The following is a 13813-nucleotide window of genomic DNA, read 5'->3' as shown; positions in this document are numbered from 1 at the left end:
ATTGTTTAAACCACTAAAGCTGTGTTATTGTGCTGTGGCAGTCCAAGCTGACTGAAACAGCTGCACGCAAGCTGGAAGCAGGCTTCCAGCCTGACTCACTCTACCCATGCAGTCTCACATTCACTTGCTTTCACATATAGTAGGGGTTCTTGTCACCAATCAGCCAGTTACCTGACATTGTATCATTTAGGATGCTTTTAGGCACAAGGGATATAAAAGTGTCTTAAACTGAAAGAAACTCAACAAAAAGTGTCTTGAACTAAAAGAACAAGAAGTCCAAAGGCAGGTGCCTCCAGAGTTGTAACTCAAGGCTCACAGAGACCCAGGGGTTTCCTGTTTTCCATCTTTCTATTATCCTGCCCTCAGGATATGATTGCTCCACATGATGGCAAGGTAGGTGCTGAAGTTCCAAGCATCAGAAGCCCTCTAAGATGTCTAGCAAAAAAAAAAGGGATGCTCTCATCCAGGTATCTCTCTTATGAGCAAGAACATTGTTTTCCAGACTCCCCGCACATCCACCCTCAACTTTCTCTCAGGCTTCATTGGCTGAGACCAGGACATGTGGCCAATTGGACACCAATCATCAGCAAGAGGAAGGAAACCACCAAACACGCCTCCCCTCCAGGATCTGGGTGGGTGGGCCCAGCCTCCTGTGATAAATGATCCAAAGGGGAAATGAAGAGCTGTTTTGGTCATCCCCTGGCTTCTGGTATAAATTTGCGATCATGTTATAAACTTGTCATTGTGCTATAAGTCTAGTACTAGGTCCCTGAACTTGGACCATTGGGCAAGAAAGTATAAATGTTATGATGCAAATCCTAACAGATACTCTTCCGGTCCTATCCACATCCCTCAGACCCCACCATTTCCTGGTTCTCCCCAAAACACAGATGACATCCAGCTGCCAGTGCCTCTTCTTGAAATTAACAACCCCTCCTCAATACCTTCAACCAATGATGGACAGGAGTTGTGTCTAAATGTCACAGTGTGCTCACCTCTGGTGGTCTAATTTTGGGCTAGGTCCTACTCCACTTCCTAGACTTGGCTCCAGCTGCCCACTGGGGCAGCTGGCTTACTCACGCACCTTTTACTGGCTGCCTCCCTTGTTTCCGCCCTCCCATGTGGATGCTCCCTTCCCTGCCCAAGGAAATCATTTGTATTTGAACCCTTGTCTCTGGATCTACTCCTGGGGAAACTCAAAGACACAAACTATTCTATGCTATATAAATCAAGCCAGACCTAGAGTATAGGGAATTCCCAGGGCGAATTTCAACTGCATCCCGAACCACGAAAGGTGGGAGGAATTGGAACCCACTGGGCATGTGGGCTGGCCATGTGGGCTGGCCATGTCTCATAGGGGCTAGAGTCAGACTCAGCCCTGATATTATAAGATCTCTTAAGGGAGTTGTCTTGCCAAAGCATCCTCATTAAACAAGTCCCACAGGAAGTTAGAAACCTATTTTGGGGCAAAGGCAGTGGCGGCCGTGGGGGGTGTGAGGAATCCCCAGAGACAAACAAAATGACTTCATATGTTCAAGGGCAAATAAACACAGTGCAAGCTGAGTGTGCATAAAAACTAAAAGGGAAGGAATCCAACATGGGAGTAGCTGAACAGCTTGGTTGTTAGCAATATGGACTCTGGCTAGTGTCTGACCTGTAAAAGCATTTTAGAGGGTGTTCACCTGGTTTTTGACTAATTAAGTGCAAGAAAAAATCCACAGTCAATAACAGAGTGTCGTGAATGCTGAAGGAGGAAAATCTTCAAAGCCTCTTCATATGATTTTGGTCCAATTTTCTATTTCCACTCATTGTTTTGTGTCTCAGCATTCTTACTGTTAGACTTTTATTTTCTAGCAGTACCTCACTCTCTGAAGTGTGTTGCCATATTTTCTATCAGTTTCTCCTCACAACAGTATGTCAATATCATTTTCCCTGTTCGAGGGAGAAAAAACAAGGCCAGAGAGGGAAAAACGCCATTGGCTCAGGTCAGGCAGGAAGCTACCAGGAACACTTTCCTGCCACCTGTGGGCAAGGCACCTCTCGGACATGTGTAAACAAGATAAAATAAGGCCACTTACTTCCTTAAGGCAGTTAAAACTTATAATTTGGAAAACAGAAAGTCTTAAAAAAAAAAACAACTATCACAACACTAATGGTGTGGATTACACTACTGATATAGACATACATGTGGCATAAATTCTGATGCCTAATCAACTTTCTCCCTGAAGTTCCCTGCTTTCATCTCTTTGTCTATGTAGTTTCTCCCTAGACCAATGCCCACCTCCTGTGGGAAGTTCTTGATTATGTCAGGTTTCAGGAATCTCCCTCTCCTGTCTGCACGTGATTGAACTTTGCCATCACATGGCAAATGCTATGTGTTCTGTGCGGTTTGCCTGGTCCCTTGCATGGTCTCTGGCACAGAAACGTCCAGTATGGATTATTTAATGAATGCATGAAATTTTGTGACAAATATGTTGCATGTGCCTCTGTGTGTGTGTGTGTGTGTGTGTGTGTGTGTGTGTGTGTGTGTTTGGGAAATGGTGGGAGGCTGGGAGTGGTCCCAGCCCGACCTTAACTTTAATTAATCAGTCAAGACAGGCGAAGTCTGAAGACCACAATGCCATAGTCAAAAGTGACTGGGACCACAAAACCATGTTGCTTCCTGCACTTTCCTGACAAAATCAATTTATCTATCTTTGAAGTTCTGATGTTCCTTACCATCACTTGCAAATATTGCAATTGCAGGCTAGCAAATGAGCCAATCTACTCAACTGACCACCTGACAGAAAGCTTGGTTACACTAGGCACTTCCAGAGACAGGAGCAGGCAGACTGCACAGCAGGGGCCGACCGTCTTACGCACACTCACTCAGCCACGTCAAAGGGAGGAGTGCTCCTCTCTTTCTCTGCTTCTTAGGTTCACATTTGGCCACAATCATTAATTCATTCACAAGAGTTTACTGGGAAGCTACCACGTGCTAGGCCCTAAACCAGGGACTGCTGAGCACACAGAACTCCTCTACGACCACATGGCCAACCGTTCGGGTGTTCTTTACAGTTTCTGGTGGGCCAATGATGACTCACCTTGCTTTCCAGAGCTGTTTTGTTTTCTTCATTGTTATTGTATAGGGATGCTCTGTCTGAACGTGATCTAATTCTCCTGCATGATTAGTGGACACTCTCTGTTGCTTGGTGGAGAAAAGGCAGCCATAAAAGTCAAGTCCCCATTTTGGTTCTCAGTTTCTTGCCCTTTCTTTTCTTTTTTGCGACAGGGTCTTTCTCGGGCTGGAGTACAGTGGTGCCCTCACAGCTCACTGCAGCCTAGACCTCCTGGGCTCAATCTATCCTTCCATCTCAACCTCCTGAGTAGCTCAGACTACAGGTGTGCACCACCATGGCCAACTAATTTTTTGTAGAGATGGGGTTTTGCCATATTGCCCAGGCTGGTCTTAAATTCCTGGGCTCAAGTGACCGCCCCCGCCAGCCTCGGCCTCCCAAAGTGCTGGGATAACAAGTGTGAGCCACCATGCCCAGCAGGTCCACAATTTATCTGTATCATGGCCGAGCACACCTGTTGGTCAATGAAGCCAGCACTTCCAGCAATGGCAGGCTAAACTCCTGCGCAGTCTGGATTCAGCAGTTTCTCAGCCATTCCTTGCAGCTCTTCATTCGGGGCCTCCTCCCAATCCACTCGGAGACTCACATGGAGTAGGATACAGAAATCACTGCACGTGGCACTCCTCCTCACTGAATGCTTCATTATAACCCAACAGGCAAGAAGTTTAAACTAAACAAATGCTCTCTTTCCTTTTCTTCTCCCACCCATCAGTCTCTGTCATCTTGATAGAGAAAATATGGCTGTTAATAGCCTGCAGTGGAACAAACATTTGCATAACTGTTACCTCAGAGCCCATAATTCTGAGCTAATTGGCTGATAGTGCTTAAAATGATTAAGTGATTGTAATTTATATGATTAACCAATTAAACCATTCTCCAGTGATTGGCTCAGGGTAGGCCTTGAGATGTGCACTTGTCTCCCAGCATGAAGGCCAGTGCTGTACAGTGTTAAATGTGCTTCCAAATGCTGACTGGTTCCTCTGACCAGCGGGTAAAGTCCTTTACACTGGGTGCTTAAATGGGATCATGTTCAGTGAATGGCTACCAAAGAACTCAGTGCCTGGAATAAAAGAAGTGGGAGACAGGGTAACATTTTTTAAGAATAACATAAAAGGGTCTCCTTGTTAGGGGGCAGTGCAGCTGTAGGCCAGGCTGTAACTGTTTGGGAAGGGAGAAAAAACAGCGGCTGGCATCCATGTCTGCTTCTCCAGGTGAGTGGCACTGGAGAGGTATGTAGAACTTTATGTGGCCAGCCACACACACACACACATGCGCGCGCGCGCGCACACACACACACACACACACACAGAGAGAGAGAGAATGAGAATAACATAAAAGGACAAAGTGGATGTGTTGCTTCCTAGAACCATGGCTGTTAGTTGAAAATAGCCCAATTCCACGAAAGTGAAAGACAGTTAGGACTGAAAATTTGGGAACCACGCTGTCCCATTCCAGCCCCAGGCTGGGCCACTTAACAACTGTATTGTGAGATCAGGTTATCGAACCCCTTTAAGCCTGTGAATACCTCTTCTATAAAATAATACTTTTACAAGTAAGGCTATGCATCCTATAATCCCAAGAAATATTAGTGGCCATTATTGTTGTTAATTTTATTGTGACTCTATTGCTCCACTGGAATATAAGCTCCAAAGACATCTTCACTTTTCTATTCCTGGTGTTCATGAAGGCGCCTGGCACATAACAGGGACTCAAAAATACGTGTGAATGATTGAAATGATCATGGTGAACACAGAGGGTTAAACTCACGCTGGGCCCTGTTTGAAATTGAGGCCTACATATGGCGCCTTTGTAACTAATAAGCAGGAGGAAATTTAGACACGTCCCACTATCCAAAGTAAAATGTCATTGCCAAATGGCAGTAAGAAAAGGAACTGTTTCGGTTTCTTGCATTGGGTAGAAGAAAGAAACTGGGTTAATTTGCCAGTGATACATTTCAGAGACACGTCGAATTTGGCAAATACAGTAAGGGAAAACTAACTTGAGTTCTCAGAACCAACCAGGCAGGTAGGCAAAAAGCAGAAATAGAACATATTGTTAATTTGTTAGGTAAACTCCAGTGCACTGTAATCCGTGTAGGGCTTCCGCCACCACTATGCCTGCTACCAGTAGCCGTGTTCCTTTACCTGTGCCCCAGGCAAAACATATCACCTTCTTCCGGAGACTTTTCTCAGCTCTTTAACCACTGAGAGATCTGGGAAGCCCAGCTGGTAGCTAGACTACAGTTTGTTCAAAAGCATAAGAGGGGCAAGAAACTGACATCCCCATTCTGGGAGCTGTGGCCAACATACCAAGGGCAGCATCTCATGGGTATCTCCCTCCCAGGCCTCCTCTGGTTATTAAATGTCAGCATAGTAAATATAGCAAATGTTCATCTTTCATTTACAGCGTAACGTGCAGTTGTGCCATGGGTACTACCAGGGGTGAGAGGTATTATACTGCTGTTGCTACTTACTGCAATAAACATGGATGTGAGGCCAGCTGTAATTTCCCCACACGGAACTGAACACTTTATCAGTTCAACAACATCTGACTCGATTCGCTTTCCGTTTTCATTCTACAACTCTCCTTCTTTTTCTCCCCTTTCATCCTGGCCCAGGATTTATCTCTTTCTCTTCCCTCTTGTCTTCCTTCCTTTCCCCCCGCCCTGCCCTCTTTCTTCTTTACCTATTTCTTAAATATGAATGCTTACTCTCCCTATTTTTCTTTTTTTTTTTTTAAATAGAGATAGGGTCTCTGTTGCCCAGACTGGAGTGCAGTGACACGATCATGGCTCGCTGTAGCATCGAACTCTTGGGCTCAAGGGATCCTGAAGACTCAGTTTCTTAAGTAGGTGGGACTAGAGATGTGCCACGGTGCCTGGCTTCCACGTACTTTCATGGGACAAACTCGGTTCATTTTGATGAATATGGCCATTCAGAAGTGATTGGAGTATTCATGCTATGGCAGCTGAAATTTTTATTGTTAACCTAAAAATAATTCCATTTTCTTTCAACATGGATTCTTAGCGTTATGTTAGTGTAACTTTACCTAAGTTCTTTTTTTAAAACTTTTTTCTCTTACAAAATATGCGTTCATATTAGAAATTTTATAAATACAGAAAAAGAAAAAAAATCACTTTGGCATGTCTCCTAATCTTTATTTTTCCTTTAAATCCTCGAACAAGTATAAAAAAATAATAATAATAATAAAAATTTAAACCTGAAAGATTGTACTCCATGTGCATGTGGCATCCGGACAGATTTTAGAGAAAGCCCTTTGTGATTCACTGGGCTTGAAGAAATAGATCAAGATATCTGACAAGTTTAAATTATGACTGGGTTCCCACAATACTGACCTCTGGATCCCTGAGCTTTCCCAGTGTTTAGGGAAGGCATTTGCTGGCTATTGCTCAGGAGAGAGAGAAGCCCAAGCTGTGCACTTGGCAGGTCAAAGCTATTCAATTCATCTCTAAATCTTTACAAATCCAAGAATTTCCCTGAAGTCATCATTTACTCTGAACTTGTCCATTGCTTTTGGTAAAGGAGAGGAAAGACCCTTGCTTTGGTTAAACATCGGCTCCTCTGAAACCAAGCATCGAAAGGGGGCAGAGTCCATAATTGATTTTCTGACAGGTTATAAAATATTAAAAGATGGGAAAGTTTTAAAACTAATTTTTAGGTATCCGTCTGAAGCCATGTCCAGCTGGCCCATAGGATCAATGAAACAACATTATAGAGAAATGCTGAACTCATACTCTCCTGGTTAATCTATATTTCAAAGATGAGATTGAGCTCTTAAATGACCTACACGCAGAGTGAGCCAATCCCCAGTTTAAACCTCCCATTTGGAACCTTGGTTGCAAAGATTAACTATTTCAAGGCAATGAAAGTCAACACATCCCTGCAGTCTTGGCAGGGTGGGAAGGTGGGAGAGAATCCAAACCGTGGAGAACAGGGCAAGTAAAGAGCCACAAGTTCTTAATGATGATTTAATGTCGACTTCTTAGCATGATTTTTGGCTTTTTATCTTATTCATTCTGGTGTACCTCTTGCTTTGCAGGAGACAAGGGACACAGCTTTATCTGTTCCTGGAAGTCCCCTCAAGCAAGGCATCTAGCTCATTTGAACTGACTGCTAAAATAAAATTATATATGCCGAGTGGCTTACATACAACAGAAATTTATTTCTCTCAGTTCCCACAGACCTTGAAGTCCGCAGGCAGATTGAGTGTCTGGTGAGGACTTGCTTACAGCTCATGGGTGGGACCTTCTTGCTATGTCCTCGCATGGAAAAGGAACACTCTGGTTGCTTCAGCCCCTTGTAAGGGCTCTAATCCCATTCTTGAGGGGTTCACCTTCATGACCAAATCACCTCCCCATACCTCATCTAGTACCATCACATTGGGGATTATCTTTCAACACATGAATTTTGCAGGAATATGTTCAGTCCACAGCAGGTGGCATTGTGGAAATTTGTCTGACCTTACGTGCAAATGAAGTCCATCCTAATAAGGAAGGGAGTGTTTTTTAGTTTCTTTAGCTCCATCTCCACTGGAAAGTCTTATCTGAGGAGCACAGGAATGCAGGGAGTAGTAGGGTTTCAGGCACAGGATATGAGTCAAGGATTTGACCTTGGGGCTTCCAGTTCTGTCTTTACCACCATCATCAAGTGGTCTTGAAGCAAAGGGGGACATTCTGGACTGGAAAATCTGTATGGGGATTCTATCCAAGCATCTCTAGAAATTGTTTCTTTTTCTTCCCTCTCAGGCTGGGCCTCCCTAGAATGCATTCTACCTTGTCAGTGCCCTGACCCTCTTGGAAGGTTCTCCAGAAGTTTCTAAATCAGCCTTCCCTCTGGTTTCTGGCCATTGCTCATTGACCTCTCTGTGACTTTCGGGACTCCTCACACTGGGGCCCAGTATTTATACGCTCTTTCTTCCTCTTCCTATAATCCCCCACTTCTACTCCCTCATTTCATGTTCCACTCCCGCCCTGTCCCCATGACCATAAACTCCTTGAAGGCAGGGATTGGGCCTAGCTCATTTCTATCTCCAAAACAGAGTACAGCTCCTGGCACCACGGCCCTCTGACTGCGTTTGGTCATTTATTTTCTTTGCTAGCTCCCTATCTAGTGTGTAAACTTGGCAAAGGAATACTGTGCCAGATTTGCTCACCTCTCTCTCCAGGGGTCTAGAAGAGTACCTGGCGCATAGTAGGTCCTCAGCACACACTTGCTGATGGAAGGACAGGCCAGCTGAGGCACAATGCACAGCAGATGTGTGAGCAGGTGATCTGGGGATGTAGCTCCAGAAGCTATTTGTTTTGAAAGGCTTGAGAAGAATGTTGAGAAAGGCTTAGCAGAAGAGATGGAATTAGATCTGGGCTTTAAAGGCTTAGTGAGCCTCTGTGGCTTAAAGGTGAGGACGGCACAATAGCCAAGATTTGGAAGCGACCTAAGTGGCCATCAGCAGGTGAACGGAGAAAGAAAATGTGGTCCATGTACAATGGCATACTATTCAGACATAAAAAAGAATGAGATCCTGTCATTCGCAACAACACAGATGGAAATGGAGGTCATCACATTAAGTGAAATAAGCCAGGCCCAGAAAGACAAACATCTCAAGTTCTCACTTATTTGTAGGATCTAAAAATCAAATCAATTGAACCCAGGGAGATGGAGAATGAAAGGATGGCCGCCAGAGGCTGGGAAGGATGGGGGGGTGGGCGGGGGTACGGTGGGGATGGTTAATAGGCACAAGAAACAGAATGAATGAATAAGGCCTAGTATTTGATAACAACAGGGTGGCTATAGTCAATAATAATTTAAGTGTACATTTAAAAATAACTAAAAGAGTGTAATTGGATTATTTGCAACACAAAGTATAAATCCTTGTGGTGATGGATATCCCATTTACCCTGATGTGATTATTACACAATACATGCCTGTATCAAAACATCTCATGTACACCATAAATACATATACCTACTATGTACTCACAAAAATGAATTTTTAAAAAGCAAGGAACTAAAGCCAAGGCAGGGGTGGAGACGGGTCAGGGTAGGAGGGCATGATCCCATTTGGGGCACAGACAGAGAAGGTGTAGGGGACTAGACCATTCAGTCGGAGGTCAGGGTGGAGAGAGTCACACAAGTGACTGAGGCCAGATTGTGAAGGGTCTGAGGTGTCCTAACTGGCACTGGGATTTTATCCTCTAAGGCTGTTGAGGGCTTTAAAGAGAGGAGTGATCGTTCAGATCTCTTTATAGAAACTGTGGATGGTGGAGAGGCTGTGGCAGGAGGCAGTCTGGTGGCAAGGAAGCCAAAGAGGAGGGTCTCACTATGGGCCAGAGGGTGGAAGACAGCTGTGATCTCGCCTTGAGTCTTATCACCCTGCCCTGGCATGCAGGAGTGGCTCCACAAAGAGCGGCTGAATGAGCGGTGCTGAATCAGTGCTGAGGTTTCTGTGAGTTTCTCTTAAACACATGTATTTTCAAGGTTAATTCAGTTCACATTAGGTCACTGGTTCTCAACATGGTGACTTTGTCCTCTAGGGCAAAGTTTGGAGACATACATTTTTGGTTGTCACAGCTGGGGTGATGCTACTGGCATCTAGTGAGAAGAGACCAGGGAGGCTGCTACATACCCTGTAATGCACAGGACAGCCCCCACCGCAGAGGACAGTTCAACCCAGGATGTTAATAGTGCCAAGGGTGATACAATTAACGGAATAATTCATAGACTACAGGTGGGTCCCTGAAAAAGGTTTTACTTTGCTGCAGGCAAGACCTTCATCCAAGAGTGACTTCTTGGAGTCATTTAGACTCCAGAGAGCACTTTAGAGTTGGGGTGACAAATAGCCTGAGGTTCCGACCTCAGCAATTTTGAGCTTGACTACATAACTTGCTGCAATCAGATGAGGGTCAACAGAAGCCACTATTAAAGCAAGAACACCTGTAAGCTGCCAGCGTTGTGCTGATCACAGGGTGGCACTCCAGAAATGCCAATCCTGTCCTTCTTTCCTTTTAATAACTCGCCCTATTTCTTCTGATTCCATTTCCAGTTTTTCCAGCAAGCACTTCCTCAGGTCCATCAGGGCAAGGATCTTTGTTTTCCGCATTGTTACATCCTCGGCACCCAGAACAGAGCTTGGCACAAAGCAGATACTCAATATATATTTGCTGAAGGCCTGAGTGAATGAATGAATGAAACAAATCCCAGTTTCCAGGAGTCAGAGAAGTCGCTGTGATAAGCTCTGTGAAGGTTTGCATTTTCCTGTGATGGACATATGATGAATGTTTCATGAGCAAACTGATAGATTAAAAAAAAAAAAAAATCCATGAACTGCAGCGGCCAATTTTTGCCTTAACAGGAAACAAGTTGCAGAGGCCTGTGTGGCTCCAAATTCTTACACATGTGAAGGAAAGATGTTCCAGGCTGATTTTGTTCACTCGTTCTCTCCGCTCTCACGCAGACCCCTCTGCAGGGAAGGTGGCCTGTCAGTCCAGGATTTTTCTTCTCTGAGCCTACAAAGCCCTATCAGAGCTGCTAGTCTCATAATCAAATTTTAATGACTGTCTGCTTCCCTTCCTAGATGTTTATAGTCCTCTGCACTCTGATTAGGTTTTTGGTCCCGCAAGATAGTTAAAAGCCCACAATTTGCACTGGGTGTTTTACTTTTTCTGAGTTAAGTGAGTGGGTAATGTTCCTTTGATCTTCCCTCCATGGATGAGGGCTGTTTGTGTTTTTAAGGCCCTCACCAATTATGGGAAATGGTCTCGGGGCTGGGTTGGAGGCTGGCCTTCTGGGTGGTTCAAACGTCCCTCAAAGGTTTTTATTCTTTCTCCTCCCCTCTCTCCTACACCCCAGGTGCTGAAGAACAGAGGAAAAAGCAGCAGCAAAAAACTCTGGAAAGAAAAATGAACTGGACTGTAGGCCAATGGAGGGTGATTTCTGAGGCGGTGTTCCGTGAGGTCAGAAGTGTTTCTCTCCGCAGGGTTTCCCTCACCTTTGATGGGGTTGGTGGCCAGTGCCGGGGAGACTGAAGCTACTCGTAGCGCCCAAGTTAAATCACCATCTTCATGGAGTTTGATAAGCAGCACTGTGGGAAGACTGACCAGGAGGAGACAGTCAGACCATCTCCTGGGCTGGATCTGCAGCTGAAACCAGTAACCAGCAGACCTCTGTCATTGCACTTATTCCAGAAATTATGTGTGCAGGAGAAATGAGGAACTGTGATCTCAGGAGAGAAGGCAGAGGACCTCAAGAATCATGTGCAATACCTTTGGGGCGTTTCAGGTGTGTCGGGATTGAAATATGAACCCCATGCTGCCTAGTGACTTCTTTGTGGTGCCTATACACCATCCTATGTGTGCCATGACTAAGTCACATGCAATAGCACGCCATTATTTTAATTAAGCTTATTGCAAGAGTAATCATCATTGCCGTTGGTATCAGTCATCAGCAATTTTCCCAATTATGGCCAAAAATGATGACAGTCTATGGTGACAATAAATGATCACACCTCTGGCTTGAATCGACATTTCACTGGACATTGTGAGGCTGTGCCAAACACTCCTGAGCTTGCTACGTAAAGAACTATTTATCTGTGACAAAAATTGAGTCTATCAGATATTCGGTTTTGCTTCCCTAATGGATAAGTTCATAATATTTGCAAAATTCATCCTTTAGTAGATGACAGCCACGGAGTCCAAAACACATTTAGAAAGAAGTTATATGCTCCTAGCTCAGGGCTGTGGCATCACAGCCATTCCCAACCTGTCCTAAGTGTGTATTAGTTGAGTTATGGCTTTTTCTTCCAAATGGACATGGGAAATGAAGTTGTTTCGATCGCAAAATGGCTCTTGGCTGTTTCCTATTTCTAAGTGAAAGCAGGAGGAAAAGAATCTGAAGGACAACAGCTTCACTCTCTTTGTAACTGGCCCTTTCTGGCATCTGACATGATTGAAATTCTTCAACATTTAAATAAGACAACCTGAACAGCCTAGTTGCCTATTATTCTTGTTACTGCGTTTCCATGGTTTAAAGCACTCCCTGGTCTCAGCCATTTGTGCTACAAATAATTTTAATTGAGCCGAGAAACTCTTGACATTTTAGAAATTACCTTCTATTTATAAGACTTTAAGAAGGACCCTTCCTGGCAGTCCTGACCTCTGTGTGATTTGGCCTTTTTCCCCCTGACTTTGAGTTTAGTTTTTTATTTTCATTGAACCAAACGGCTTCCATTCCTAATTTAATTGTGCAGTGGCAAATAAAAAGCTGATTTGATATGTGGGATCCATACACTCCCACAGCAGCTATGATATACCCGGGCTCCTTTGACTCACACATGTCAGAAACCCGCTCGTCTGAAGCTGGGTCTGCTAAGGTTGGTGAGATGAGTTCTGGGAAGATGACGAACAGTACCATTTGAGATGAGAGTCTAGAAACAGGCTCTGCCCGATCCCAAAATACCCTTTGCGGCTCATGGCAGTTTTCCAACTGAAAATTTTTATTTTTGTTATTTGCTTTTTCCAAATATCACAAATTCGGTTCTACTGGTGTAGACTTTGGTGTATTGAGGAAACTTCATTTTGATATGAATAACAAAACATTGTACATTTGTACCATACTTTCATATTCAAGTGTGCAGTGGTGTTCATTGCAAGGTAATATAAAACAAAAGCTAAGCAAGGAAGAGGGATAAAAAATGCCAAGGTGAAAAGACCTTACTGGTAAGATGACATTTGGCTCAAGACTTGGAGGAACTAAGGGCAGAAGCAACGTTTCAGGATGAAACAACAGCAAGTGCAAAGGCCCTGAGGCAGAAACAGGAGAACTCCAGCTTCGAGTGGAGTAAGCAGGGGTCACGGGTGGTAAGAGATGTGATTGGAGCAGCAGCAGGCAGGTTCTCGTGTGCAACCATGAATGCCAGCGTCAGGACCTGCTTTTACTCTGAGTGAGCTGAGAGCTCTGGAGGGTTTTTTTGTTTGTTTTGTTTTTTTTAAATGGATTCTGGCTCTGTTGCCCAGGCTGGAGCACAATGGCACAATCTCTGCTAATTGCAACCTCCGCCACCCAGGTTCTAGTGATTCTCTGCCTCAGCCTCCTGAGTTCTGGGATTACAGGTGCCCACCATCACTTCCAGCTAATTTTTGTCTTTTTAGTTGAGACAGGTTTCACCATGTTGACCAGACTGGTCTCGAACTCCTGACCTAAAGTGATCTGCCCGCCTCAGCCTTCTAAAGTTCTGGGATTATAGGCGTGAGCCACCATGCCCAGCCTGTCTAGAGGGCTTTGAGGAGGAATGTGGTGGTCTGACTTATGTCTGGAAGGGCCGGTTTAATACTAGGAAGAGGACACAGGCAGATGTGGGGGATCCGTTCGGAGGCTATTGCATTTGTCAACGAAAAGATGATGGGGCTCAGACCAGGGAGGTTGCAAGTGAGGGGTTGCCAAGGCAATTTGTTTCTGGATATTAATATTAATTAAGGAAAATATTGTGTAGTTTCATTTTAAGGTGAGAAAACAGCCTCAGAACTGACCTGCTCTAGACTACAGAGCAAGTGTGTGACATAGTTGGGTTTGAAACCAGACATCTTGGTGGGAGCCCCTCCACCGCACCCTGTGGTGACCACCTGCCCACTGAATAGAGCCCGACTATCTATCTCGGAGTTTCTGCCTCAGAACCTTGGTTATGTTC

The sequence above is a fragment of the Saimiri boliviensis genome, chromosome 10, assembly GCF_048565385.1.
Source record: "Saimiri boliviensis isolate mSaiBol1 chromosome 10, mSaiBol1.pri, whole genome shotgun sequence".
Taxonomy (NCBI): Eukaryota; Metazoa; Chordata; class Mammalia; order Primates; family Cebidae; genus Saimiri; species Saimiri boliviensis.
The sequence above is the reverse complement of the archived record's forward strand: the minus strand, read 5'-3'. Positions refer to the sequence as shown.